Source organism: Rousettus aegyptiacus, unplaced genomic scaffold (genome assembly GCF_014176215.1).
Source record: "Rousettus aegyptiacus isolate mRouAeg1 unplaced genomic scaffold, mRouAeg1.p scaffold_m13_p_6, whole genome shotgun sequence".
Classification (NCBI taxonomy): Eukaryota; Metazoa; Chordata; class Mammalia; order Chiroptera; family Pteropodidae; genus Rousettus; species Rousettus aegyptiacus.
Window position 1 is genome coordinate 6,761,779 of NW_023416309.1, and position 14,233 is coordinate 6,776,011.

A 14,233-nucleotide genomic window follows, 5' to 3' on the forward strand; every position below is an offset into this window, starting at 1 on the left:
AGGAGAAACAGTAGTGACTCTAACTGGTCTTAAATTTGAAGTTTGACTATTCTAGGAATGGAAGGTACAAGATGGTAACTAAGAGTATCAGCAGGCTGTTGGAAGAGATTTTCATGGTAGAGGAATAACAGAGTTACAGATTTTTAGATTTACCCTTGATTTAAATTAAGGGAAATATTTCAATGGGGAAAGAGGAAAATGAGATAAATGCTTTGATGGTAAGAAAGTAAGTGGAAAGGATAGAAGGCACTGATGGGATGTTATACTCATAAGGATGCTAGACAAATCCTCTTCCAAAACTTGGAGACTGTCTTATTGTATAATTGTTTATAAATATTCATAATCACCTCATTCCATGGAAGGAGTGAATGCTTACTTTCATTGAAACTAGGATACTATGTGAGTTGCTTTGGCCAATTATACATAAACATCTGTGAAATATAGTATATCTGAGCAGAAGCTTTAAGAGTTAATAGTTTTGACTCAATCTTCTCTTTCCCTATAGCACAAGAATCAGCACATCCCATTATGGCAGCTGCTTCAAGAATGAGAAGCATGTAGACCAGAGCTAACAGAGCTTAGTAGAACAGACAAGCAGAAAAGAGATTTGAATAGATGCCAACATGAAATATAAATAAGGAAAAATTTATAAGTCACTGTGATTAGGAAGTTATTTATTACCAAACAAAATGGACAAATACACAAAGGCAGACATTTAGAGAGAAATACAAGTGATCCTTTCCCCTGTACTCCCTCCCCACTACACATATCATGTTTCTCATTTTCCATAGGCACATATTATTTTATTTAGGACATTCAGATCGGCATACAGAAATACCTTTTTCCCCCCCAATGGCTTTATTGACATATAATTAACATGTCACAAAATTCACTTGTCAAAAGTGTACAATTTCATGGTCTTTAGTATATTTAAAGAATGTTACAATAATTACTATTATCCCATTTTAAAATATTTTTATCATTCCCCAAAGAAAGCTTATTCTCATAAATGGCCTCTTTGCACCCTGCCTCAGAGTCCTAGGTAACTATTAATAAACTTTTTGTCTCCGTATATTTGCCTTTATTAACAAATAGAATCATACAATCTGTGGGTTTTTTGTATCTTGCTTCTTTCATTTACCATAATAGATGTACCTTAGAAACATTAGACATTCCTTTTTAAGGCAGGACAGAAATGCTTTTCTTTGAATGGCAGGCCCTTTTCTGCTATTTTTCAAGTATATTTACATATGCATCTAATTTAACCCTCATAATAACCCTAAACCAGAGGTATTATTATCTCTATATTTCAGACAAAGAAACTGAGGCTCAATGGTTTAATTCAATTCCTAAAGTTGCATAGCTCTTAAGCACCAGCACCAGTATTGAAAACCATGCTTTTTTCCATTCTATCACATTACCTCATATGAATTTCAAAGCACGATTTCTCTAAAAATGTCAGTTATCTAAGGTTATTAAATTGGAATAGTGGGTACCCTTCAACTTTATTCCATGAGCCATTCTACATTGTCTTGCACCAAAAAAGAAACACAAGAGAAGTACACTGTGCTTTCAAAATAGGCAAAGTAATTTAAAAAGCAGATAAAAAGTCGAAAGTAATAACAAAAGGAGCTTGTCTGAATATTGAAAAGTAATCCACTTCGCCCAATCAATTATTCCCAACATAAAAGAATACTAAAAAGGATTAGAAGGTTCTTGCCTATTGTTTTTAATTATTTCCAAGTTTACATATAAGTAGCATGACATATAAAAGGACATAACAAGATAAATCTAAAGGACCTCAAACTAATTTTCAGGAGACATAAGCCGCAAGTCAGTCAGGTCTCAAATGGCTGGAGCAATCATGTGATTGCTAACACCTAAAATCTTACCCAGTTAACAGAGGCTAATGTACTCTACTAAACAATTTAGTGTCCATGGTAGTACAGAGCTTCCTAAGCACTTAGGATTCATGTTATTACTTCCAGATTAATCATGCATCTTAAAAAATACATATTCTTTAAATCCCAAAGGAGATTTGATGGGGGATTTCTGCAATTAATTCTAACCAAGTCAGAAGAGTCTCTTTCCTTTCTCTTAAAGCACTGAGTTCTTGGCCTCAACAGTTTCAAATGCCCCAGACACATTGTAACCTTTACCGGAGTCTTTTTTGCCCCTTAAGTTAATTAGTAGCTAAATTCAATTGATTCAACTTCAAAGCTTTTCGAATCATTCCACACATTCCTTTCCTATCCTGTCATCTGAGTTCAGGACTGTTCCTCTCTGCTCCCTAATAGAACTCCCTAATTTCAGCCTTGCCTTTCACCAACTTATTTCATATTTGTGTTGCCAAACTGTCTTCTCAGAGCAATTTCTAGTCTCATCTCTTGCCTGTTATAAACGTTCAGTGTTCCATAATGCCTCATACATAAATACCACAATCTGAAGGTCAGCACTTTCAAATGTGATCTAAAATACTCCATGACCTGTATTATATTCAACTAATTCTATATAGCATAAGTGGTCAAAGGCATGGGCTCAAATTTTTGGATTCAAATAATTGCTTTGACACATAGTAGGCATGTCATCCATGTAAAAGGGAAAATAATACACTCTAGCTAATAGGGCTCTAGTCTCATATGTGCTAAACTTTTAGTGCCATGTATTATTAGCATTGTGCAACTCAATAACACTGTTTCTTACCTTAATGCCTTGATCACGTTCTTTTATCTAGAACTCGCACTGCCCCATTTCTGTTCTGGATCTTCTACTTGACATGTCGATCTTTTATTCTTTATATGGTTCTGGCATTCCCATGCCTCAGGCAACAACTATATTCATGGTCTCCTACCTACACTGGGGGTGGGGGGAAGAGGATCCTTGCCATTACTTCCCATGGTTTCTATATGAAAGCCCACACACACCCCTCCATTCTTTTTTTCTTTCTTTTCTTCTTGAGTTATTTCTTTATGGATTTCTTTCTTCTTATCTTTAGTATGTCTTACTTGAGTGTATTATTTCTTTTTCTTGGAATTCTAGAGTCTGAGTATAGCTGAGTGGAGTTTCTTAGTGTATGTAGTTAGGGAGATAGAGCGTATACTACTCTGCTTCTATCGACTCTCTTCTGTTATCTAGTTTTTTATTTCTTTCTGTGTCTTCCTTCAGTCCTGCACTCCCTTCCTTCATTCCTTTCCTTCCTTCCTTCCTTCCTTCCTTCCTTCCTTCCTTCCTTCCTTCCTTCCTTCCTCCCTCCCTCCCTTCCTTCTTTTACTCTCTCTCTTTTTTCTTTTTTTTCTTTTTTGCTATTGTAGACCTTTTCGAACATCACCTTCTCCCGCACTGCTCCCCCTCCACCCAAGGCATTCCTATGTGGTTTTATACTCAGATTGTGATGTCCACTCAGGCCAAGAACACCGCCAGATGTAACACCTATTGTCTCTAATAGAGAAAGGTTAGATAAACTAACTTAATCATTCCTTCAGGCTCATCTCAAGTGAATTTATTTTTAAAGCTTCTTTTAACACGTTTACAAAAGGTTATTTTTTTATTGTAGTAAAATATACATAACAAAATCTACCATTTTAACCATTTCTAGGTCTACAGTTCAGTAACATTAAATACATACATATTGTTTTGCAACCATTGTCATCATCTATTTCTAGAACTTTTTCATTTTATAAAACTGCATCTTTATAAACATAAAACAATAACTCCCCTATATAATTTTTCTCTATATCCAGCTCCTGGTATTCAACATTTTACTTTCTGTCTCTATGAATATTCTAGGCACCTGATATAAGTAGAATCACATATTTGTTCTTTTGTGACTGGCTTATTTCACTTAACAGAGTGTCTTCAAGATTTGTTTGTGTTGTAGTATATGTCAGAATTTCCTTGCTTTTTAAGGCTGAATAATATCCCATTATACGCGTACACCATATTTTATTCATCCATTCATCTGCTGTGAGACTCTTGGGTTCCTTAACCTTTTACCACTGTGAATAATGCTGCTATGTACATGGGTATACAAATATCTCTTGGAGATCCAGCTTTTAATCCTTTAGAGTTTTGGAAATATACCCAAAAGTGTAATTGCTGGTCATATGGTAATTCTATTTTTATATTTTATTGTTTTTAGCAATTTGTTCTGTAAATCACTTTCTTCTGGGCTCACAAAATATCACTACACTACAGTTCGGGAATATATTTGGCAGATTCTCCTGCAGGTTTCACATTCAACAGGACATTCTTTTCTAAGGCATTTTTCCATTTTTAAAAAATTATTTATTTATTATTTTGATTAGTTTCATATTTTTAATTTTTTGAGGATCTGCCATACTATTTTCCATAGAAGTTGTACTATTTTACATTCTCACCAAAAGTACACAAATGTTCCAATTTCTCTACCTCCTTGCCAACATTTCTTACTTTGTTTTTTTGTTTGTTTGTTTTGTTTAGAAAAGTAGCCATTCAAACAGCTGTGATGTGGTGTCTCATTGTGGTTTTGATTTGCATTTCCCTAATGGCTGATAATGTTGAGTATTTTCCCATGTGCTTATTGGATATTCATTTATCTTTGGAGAAACATCTTTTCAAGTCCATTCTCTGTTTTTAAAACATGTTTTTTGCTTTACTATTGTTGAATTATAGGAATTCCTTAAATTTTGTGGGTATTAATATCTTATAAAATATATGACTCTCAAATATTTTCTCCAACTGCATGGATTAAATTTTTACTCTGTTATTAGTGTACTTTGAGGCATATAATTTTAACTTAGAATTTCTTTTAATAAGTGAAATTCAAGATGTCTAATTTCGTGTAGTCCGAATTATCAATTTCTTTTCTTTTGTTACTTGTGCTTTTGGCATTATAGCCAAAAATCATTGCCAAATCTAATGTCAGAAAGCTTTTCCCATATTTTTCTTCTAAGAGTTTTGTAGTTTTATCTCTTATAGTTATCTTCGATTCATTTTGAGTTAATTTTTATATGGTATAAGGTAAGAGTTTAACTTCATTCTTTTGTATATGAATATCTATTTTGCATATAAATTTGTTTTGACATGACTGTCCATTTCTTATTGGCACCCTTGTGAAAAATCATTTGACATCAATGTGGAAATTTATTGCTGGTCTCTCTAGTCTATTTACCAGTGAAGTCATCTGTTCCTAGGCTTTTCTTTGTTGGAAGGATTTTGATTACTCATTCAAACTCCTTAATAGTTTATGTCTATTCAATTGTTTTATATCTTCACTATTCAATCTTGGTGGGTTGTGTGTCTAGAAAATTTTCCATTTTATCTAGTTTACCTAATTTATTGATGTATAATTGCTTGGAGTACTCTCTTATATTCCTTTGTATTTCTATAAAATGGACAGTAATATCTCTTTTCAATTTCTAAATTTAGTTCTAGGTCTTTTCTCTCTCTCCCTTTCTTTTAGTGAATCTAAGAGATTTCCCAATTTTGTCGATCATTTTGAAGAACCAACTCTTGGTCTTACTGATTTTTTGTTTGTTTGTTTTTCTATGCTCTATTTGGTTTTTAATTGTTCTAATCTTTATTATCCCTCTCCTTCTAGCTTTGGATTTACTCTTCTTTGTCTTTTTCCTTAAGGTGTAAAATTAGGCTGTTAATTTGAAATCTCAGTTGGTAAGTTCTGTTTTTGTTTTCCTTCAATAATTTAAATATATCATTTCACTGCCTTTTGGTCTGCAATGCTTCTCCTGAGAAATTGGCTGAGAATCTTAAGAGGATTCCCTATATACAAAAATATGTTGTTTTCTTGTTGCTCTCAAGTTTGTCTTTGATTTTTGAGCATTTTATTGCGATGTTTCTCAATTTGGGTTTCTTAAGATTCCACTTGAAGTTCACTGAATTTTTTTTTGCATTTTATATCCATTTCCTTATTTAAATTTGGGCAGTTTCAGTGATTATTTGTTAATAAAGCCCTCTGCCCCCTTCTCTTTCTGATCCTTCTGAACCTCCCAGAATGCATATATTAATCTTTTTATTGATGTCCCATACATCTCTTATATTCTGTTCACTTTTCTTCATTTTTTTTTAATCTTCAGACTTAATCATTTAAAATGACTTTGAGTTTGCTGATTTTTTCTTTTGCCTATTTAAATCTGATGTTTAACCCTTCTAGGTTATTTTTTTTTTCAATTCAGTTATTGTATTCTCATCTCCATAATTTCTATATGGATCTTTATAAGTTCTGTCTTTTTGCTGATATTTCCAATTTGCTCATATATCATTTTCTGATTTCCTTTAGTTATCTATTCATGTTTTCTTTTAGCTCTTTGAGTATATGTAAGACAATCATTTTAAAGTCTTTGTCTAGTAAGTCCAATGCCTACATTTTTTCAGGGACTGTGTCTACAGATTATTTCGTTCTATTTAATGTGCCATACATTCCTCTTTCTTTATATGCCCTGTCTTATTTTATTGAAAATTGGGCACTTGATAAAACAGTTACCTTTCCCTTTGCAGACTGGCTCCAAGCAAGGAAAGATATTCACCCTTCAGCACGGTGTGAAAGCTTAACATCTTCTTGTAACATCATATCCCCTGGGCCTGTGAATGTGTTTTTTTAAAAAAATAATTCTCCCATTAAACCACTATTTTTAAATGGCATACTTTCTCTAAGAGTTTCATCTCTGCTTCTTCTGGGAGCCTTAGTTGTCTATCGTATTTTATTCAACCAGTAATCTCTTGTCTCAAGCATCTGTAGATCTGTAGCAACCTTGCAATTATTATGAGTCATGCCTGCTGCTTCCCATGGTTTCCCCTAGCCTGAGATCCAAGCTGCTTTTGTCTGTCTGAACTCCACTAGGTGATGACAGTAGTAGTTTACAGACAGGTTAGAATGTTGCACAGTTGTCTTCTCTGCACTCTCTGGTTTACTAAGGGAAATGGAGAGTGAGCCACTATTTCTTCCTAATTGGGTTCCACTACACTCAGAAGGGAGTGGGGCAAGAGTGAGTAAAAAATGTCACAGAATTTTCTACTGCTTTCAATGTGGCTTTTTCTTGACTGGGTGTCCACTTTGTTGCTGTATACCTTTGACTCATTTTCAGAGCTCCTCTACAGTTATTTTATTCATATTCTAGATTTTTTTTAAATTCTATGAGTAGATTCTTGCTGATGTTACTATTTTTTGAATCACATACTGAAAATAACTTTTTTCAGCCCTAACACATTTGATGCATCACCCATGATACTGGCTACATTTCATCTTATAATCAGTTTATCTTAGACTTTCCTTATTACTTTTGTCACTCTCTAAACTCATCAAGGACACAACATATTCCTTTCTTCATAGAACACTTAGCTTGGTGCTGGGCTCTGAACAGGCACCCAATTTTAGCTTAATAAATTGAACACTATAGAAAAGCTAATCTATGTGCATAGATATCTAGCCCCATAGTAATCATCACCATCATTTTTTTTTTTGGCTGCACAAGCACAACATTGCTTTAGAATGTGTGTGTTCACAGAAAACCCACACCGATTTGTTGAAATCCTATAGTTGGTATATTGTTGTTAGCAGATTGTATTGATAAATGGCAGCAGGCACTGTACATCACTCGGAAGAAAAATTAGTGCCATTTCTCTACAATGCCTGCACCACACCCCCCTCCTTCAGTTAAAAGTGGGTATTTATTCAGAGAGAGAAGGCAGCATTGTTTATATTGTTGATTTGGCTTATTCAAGTGATTCTAGAAGCAGCTCTGGCATTTTCAAGAAGAAGGAAAAAATAAACACAAAATCACTAAGTATATGAATCTCTCAAAGTAGAATTTAAATCAAAAGACTGCAGCATGCTAATTAATTCCTGTTATCTAAGATAATGGAGAGAAAAGGAAAAACATACTTGGCTTTCATTACCACACACAGGAGTCCTTCTGAAGAAAGACCTTAAATGTTTCCCCTGGGGTGTGTGTTGTCCTCCTAAATGAATTAGTCAAATATAAATGCACATTATTTGGACAGAAATGCCCGATGGGGAATTGCCATAAAATAGAGATATTTGATAACTCATTAGAAAATATTTTATTAAGTAGCCTCTATCACAAGGTTATATTTTTAAAGGAGAAGACATTAAAAGTCACCACAAATTCTCTAAATCAATCAATCAATCAATTTCTCTTTCATAAAACATAAGAACTATACTGATAATTGTCACTTATATACTTTGGATCTATTTTTTTTCAGAAAGTAAATCTCCCATAATTGTAAGAGACACCTGTGTTGTACATCTATCTTGTTATATAAGCATCTATGTGTTATAGGTGCATATCCATAATAAACATTTTTTTTTTTAACTTTTAGGCAAGGCAACACTTGGTTGACCTCACAGATGGCAAGAACATTGTCAGATTACAATCCCTTATTTTCTTTTATTTTTTACACCTACAGCACCTGGTCGTCCTAGGTGGTCACCCATTCAAGTACTAACTAGGCCTGACACTACTTAGCTTCCAAGATTAGATGGGATCGGGCTTGCTCAGGGTAACATGACTGTATACCATAATAAACATGTTGAATAAAATGTTTTTAAAGGCCCAAGTTTTAGATCCTAATTATCTATTTGGTTTTCCAAATACTCAGGAATTCTTTTTATAGATGGTAAAACATATTAAGAATTTGACCAAGGTTAATTTGAAGATTTAAAGAATTATGGTTACATGAAAGTAAGTGACTGTATTTGCTCTAATAAATAAATATATATGTATATTTATTTTAATGTCAAATGTGACTTTTTATCTTCACCATCCACTTTTATTTAGTAATTTGCCCTATTTTGCACATACATAACCCTTTACACAGCAGATGCTCAGTAGTTATTTGCTGAATGAATCAATTATAACTTGGCTCCAAACTTTAAAAAAACATGAAAAACTTAATTGTTAATAAAATACTTTCAGTTTTCATTTTCTCTGAAGTTAAGTTAGCAACTTTTCTCAGTGAAAGTTTAGACCTGTTGGTAACTAACACACTAGATGATAGATAGCTAGCTAGCTAGCTAGCTAGCTAGCTAGATAGATAGATAGATAGATATAGATAGATAGACAGACAGACAGACAGACAGACATAGGGATATATCTTGTAAAAATGTCATTTGAATAGGGCCAAAAAATAACATTAAGAAATGCCTACAGTACGTACTATGCTCTCTCAATAGTTCAGGTGGGGTGGTAGACAGCAGGCAATCAGGTACCACAAAGAATGTTTAGTGAGGCTGAGCAGAAATGATCAGAAAGAAGATCAGAGTTCTGGTCCACAAAGGAGCCTGATATGCCTGTCAGCTCTTGAGAAGACAGGCTTGGAGACCATGACAAAAAAGAGAGATAGGTGCAGAACAAGGCTACTGAGAAATTATGTGGGCAGCAGTCTTGGAAGTGGGGCAGGACCTGCCTACCCAAACAGAGGCTCCTGAAGGGTTGAATAGAAAAGGAGAACCCAAGGAGGGAACCTGAAATCTTTCATCTCAGCTAAAGACTTTATCCAGAAACTGGAACTGAGACTTAATTTCAGGAAATATAACTGTGGAAGAAAGGAGGGTTGCAGAACCTGAGAAGTGGTGGCCAAAGGGCTGGCATTGAGAGTAGAATGTGACCATGGCTAGAGCATACTAAGCCCTGTGATGATGACATAGGGTTGAGGCTCCATCTAGCTTGGTCCTCTGTACAGTTTGCACTTGTCTCGAGGTTATGAGCATTCTTTGTAAAGTAATTTCTGGTGCTCATAGGCTTCTGATGAATTCTATTCTGAGAATGCAAAATCCTTGCAGTCTCATCAAAGTACTGTTGAACTCGCCATTATTTTTGTGTCTGTAGTTATCATTATTAAATAATGACTGTTCTCTTTTATCAGTTACATGTTACATTCTCTCTCATATCCTTTTAACACAACCTTATGAGAGAAAATGGAAGCCTAGAGTGTTTCAGTCATTTGCCTGAAGTCCCTGGGGCATGAGTAGTGAAGCTAGAACTTTAATCCAGCTGTATACAGCTCCAAGGTTTCAGTGATTTCCACCAAACTACCTGGCTCTCATTGGAAGATATATTTCCTGAAAATATTAATAATCAATTAACCTTAAAAAACATTTAAAAAGGAATTTTTAGAAGGGAGCTCAGAAACCCATGGGCCTTCTTTTATGCTGTGCCTTGGCATTTAAGGACAGCAATTCAGTTATAAAGAAGTTAGAAGAGTGTTCTCATCTAATGGCAGAATACACACAGGCTCCAGGGGCCACCTCTTCAATAGTCTGAAAGGGTAGAACCAGAGCCCAGTTTTGTACAACTGAATAGATGGGATTGGATCAAAGCAATTAGTTTGCTATTATATTGACTTTCTTAGTATGCACATTCAAAGACACAAGAAAAAAAATTACCCTTGGCTCTGTTTTGACAATAACAAAAAAAGTAATTAGGAGGGAATAATAATGATGGCATACAGCTTTTTTTACCTTCTAATGTGCACTGCAACATCCAGTGAGTAAACATCTTGAACTTATGTGCATTCAGACTCAAATGCCTGAGTTGGCCATGCTTCTCACCCATTCAGAAATCCTCAACAAGGTCTGGTGCCCAGAGAAGGCAACCAGGTTCCTAAGCATTCAGAATGCACCCTCTACCCTCACAACCAGCCCATGGCATGTCTTGCACACTCAATGCTATTCTAGCCATCATGGCCCTGAAGTTTATGTCTCTTTCAGTTTTGCCTTCCTGTTTACTCATAGGGAGTATTCTACCCTCTCCCTAAAGAAGGTAGTCTTTGCCTCTTGACATGCTACTCATCCTTCAAGGCCTGTTTGAAATATGTTGATTCTGTGGACCCTTCTCTGACATTCTGTACAGACTACAGTTTCTTTACAGCATAGACCATAAGATCTTTGTGTGTGATGATCAATCTCTCCCTTGTATTTATCTCAGTCTGAGGTCCACACAGGTGCTCAATTAATGTGTGCACAGAAAGAGAAGAAGGGCAAAATGAAAGAGAAAAAATAAACATGGAAGAAAGAAATGAGAGGAAGGGAGGAAGGAAGGGAGGGGATATGTCTCCTTATACCTCAGTAGCAGTTTTGAAAAGTAAAATGAATAAGAGCTCAACAGGCAAGTGGATGAATAATTGCCTTACAAACTTAAGAATAGATGTGATGAGTCACAGTGGGATCATTTATTTCACAAAAAAGGTGAAGACTGGTTGACCTAGACTTTGTCTTTCTGAGCTATAAGAAACCTTGCACAGTTATAGCAAGAAGACATGAACCTTGCTTGTTTTTTCTTTCACCATCACATTTAATGCATAGGTATTCTCTCTCTTTCTCCATCTCTATATCTATCTATCTATCTATCTATCTATCTATCTATCTATCTATCATCATAATCATCATCATCATCTATCATCTGTCATCTATCTATCATCTATCTATTTATCATCTATCTATCCCTCACACTTCCCCATGCCCCTGTAGTTCTACCAGAATGGTGATCAAAAAAAACTTCTTCTCTTAACTATGCTAAAGAGTCAATTAGATGCAACAGATCTAAAACTCCAGCTGGTATTCAACAAGACTTTCCCCAGTACCTGCAGCACCTGCAGTTTTTCTATTCCTGGCTGTAATTCAGCACCATCCACACATAATTCTCTGCCTAAGAGAAATCTGTCAGGTCTTTCTGGATCACGTGTTTCATGGACAATGCCAACATATCCATAGAAATTCCAACCTCAATGTTGAGATTAAAAAAGGAGGGTGGGGGAAGATGATAACTTTTTCAAAATAAAATAGGTCTAGCTTGTACTGAAATGTAACCTCACCCTTCTCAATGGTATGGCTTCTTAGCTGTGCTCTCTGAAAGTCACTTATATGTAAATTCAAGAGAACTATTTTACATTGCAGTTCAGTTATTAAATCTTCTGCCAGTTGCCAGCACTTCCCTCACAAAGGGATGAATATTGCTACATCTAACCTCTCCCTCTTGGAAACCAGTGTAATGTGGTAGAGGGAGGATGCGTCTTGGAATCATACAATCTGGGTTCAAATCCCAGTTCTGATATTAACCACTAATAAAAGTGCAAGGTCACTTCACCATTATTTAGCTGAGTTTTCACATCTACACTTCTGAGAATTAAATATGTTTGCCTTAGTGATGCCCTGGAAACAGGAGAAGCCTGTAGGGCTGGGGAAATGTTCATTTTTCTAGGGCATTATGAGGTAACAGAATGATTATACAAAAGGTATGACATTCAAGACACACACACATATGAGTGCAGAAAGGTCGTATTGTTTCCTTGAAACTATCTTAAATTTAACTTTAGATATCCTTCTATGTCAAGGAGGAAAGAAAATCAAACATACTAATTGAGGTAAAATTCCTCCTCCAACATGCTCCCAGCGGTATAAGGTGCAGTGGTATAAGGTGTAGAGTTCTATGAAAGCAAGATGCATTGGCTCATTTGTCATAGGGCACTGATCACCATGGGTTACTGAGTGTTCTACTATCTCTGTCTTCCAGTTCCTTTTGGGTCCAGCTTTCAGGGCCCTGGGACCCTCCTCCATAGGATCCACAATCCTTCCTCCTCTTCCCAAGACTGAAAATTACCTATGGATTAAAGAAAAACATCTATCTTATTTCCCCCAGAGGCATGCTGTCCCTTAAATATTTACTATGGATTTGGTAGCCTGGAGAAAATAAAATTAGAAACGCAAGCAGCTTGTAGATCAGGAAGCCTAGATAACCTTCTTGAATGAGGAAAAGAGGTAATATATAAATATAAATTAATATTTCAGAATTTCTCCTGCTACAATTGCAAATATTTGAATAGCTGACACTTAGCATTATGATGAGCTCAAAAAATACTAGCAGTTCGATAATGAAAGAATAAATTTGTAAATAAACTGCAGTGCTTTACTGTTTCTAGAGCTCCTTCACATGTTATCTCAGTTGATCCTACCTCCTGGGGAGCAGGTAAAAACTGTGATAATGATCCCTTTTTTTTGATAACCTTCATAAGAAGGTTCAGCAAAGTAAATCTGGACTTGCCAGCATGCAGATCTCTGTAGGTCTTTGCAGATGCCTCTCCATCTGAGCTTCCTCTGCCTTGGGGTGTGTGGCCAATTGCCCTTAATCAGGATGGTAGAGCCCAGAATTCTGGAGCTCAACATCAAATCCCTTCCCTTTCCCTTCCCCAACTTCCTCATTGTGAGTGCTGCTAAGACAGATGGCTCCTGAGTCCTATGCCTAAAATGATGCATCAACACCCTGTTCAAATCCCTTCAGGACTGATGCCACACTGTGTTCCTTCCTGGGCCTACTTGAAGAGCTAGAGTCTACTAGACTCTGACCCTCTTTCCAGAAGCACACTGCTGTCTGACTTTTTGAGAAGCTGTCTGCTTCTTTGTTTTCAAAGCTCAGTATTGAACCCTTATGCATCTGGTCTGGGATCCACAGACCCCAAATGCATCCTGGGTTTAGTGTTCATCACCTTCCTACAGGCAGCATCCTGGTTGCTTACCTATCTTCTTCCAGCTTCCTGGCCTTGGCTTGACTAGTCTAGTAATTATGTTTCATTTAACTCTTGCCTAGCTGATCAAAATCAGATGCATCTGCTTCCACTAGATGCTGAATGTTGAAGTCAATTCCTTCCCAAAACTTCATCAAGGAGCCTAAGAAAGGACCAAGAAATTGCTTTGGGATCATATCTTCCTACCCAAGTGCCTCTCCTGATGCATATACTCTTCTTGGAAGAAAGACTGGTGAGTTCTTTCTCTGGAGTCCACAAACATATGAGATGGTAGTTGAGTTGGGAATGATATTATTCCAAAGGCACTCAGAGTTCCTATACCAAAAAGGAGAGACAAAGGCTGGAGAAGAAGAGGAGAGGTAGTCAGAGAATGAGAGGAATTTGTTCATGCCTCAAACAGAAAAGACAGAGGCAGGTACCTGGCAGTGAAAGGAAAAATAGAGAAGGTCAAGGAAATGGAATGGACCAATCAAGTTGGGCAGGTTGGGACCTTGGTATAAGTGAGGAAATGTGGGCCTGGGAAATCATTATATATAGATGAGGAACATCTTGATGGACAGGATCAGCCCTTACAGAAACTTACCAGGCTGCACAGATTCAGAAGCAACTCACGTTTCTGAGTACTTATTGTGTACATGGTGGTGTCTGTCACATACTCTATCTCATCTATTCTACATTACTCCTCTTAGATATAGAAGTG

The 14,233-nt window shown here is 36.1% G+C and overlaps 1 non-coding gene across 1 annotated transcript in view; it reads right to left on the reverse strand.

Annotated features, from left to right (window-relative positions):
* LOC107498386 overlaps positions 1-14,233 on the reverse strand; it is a 973,375-nt gene that overhangs the window by 443,227 nt on the left and 515,915 nt on the right. The window lies entirely within an intron of this gene.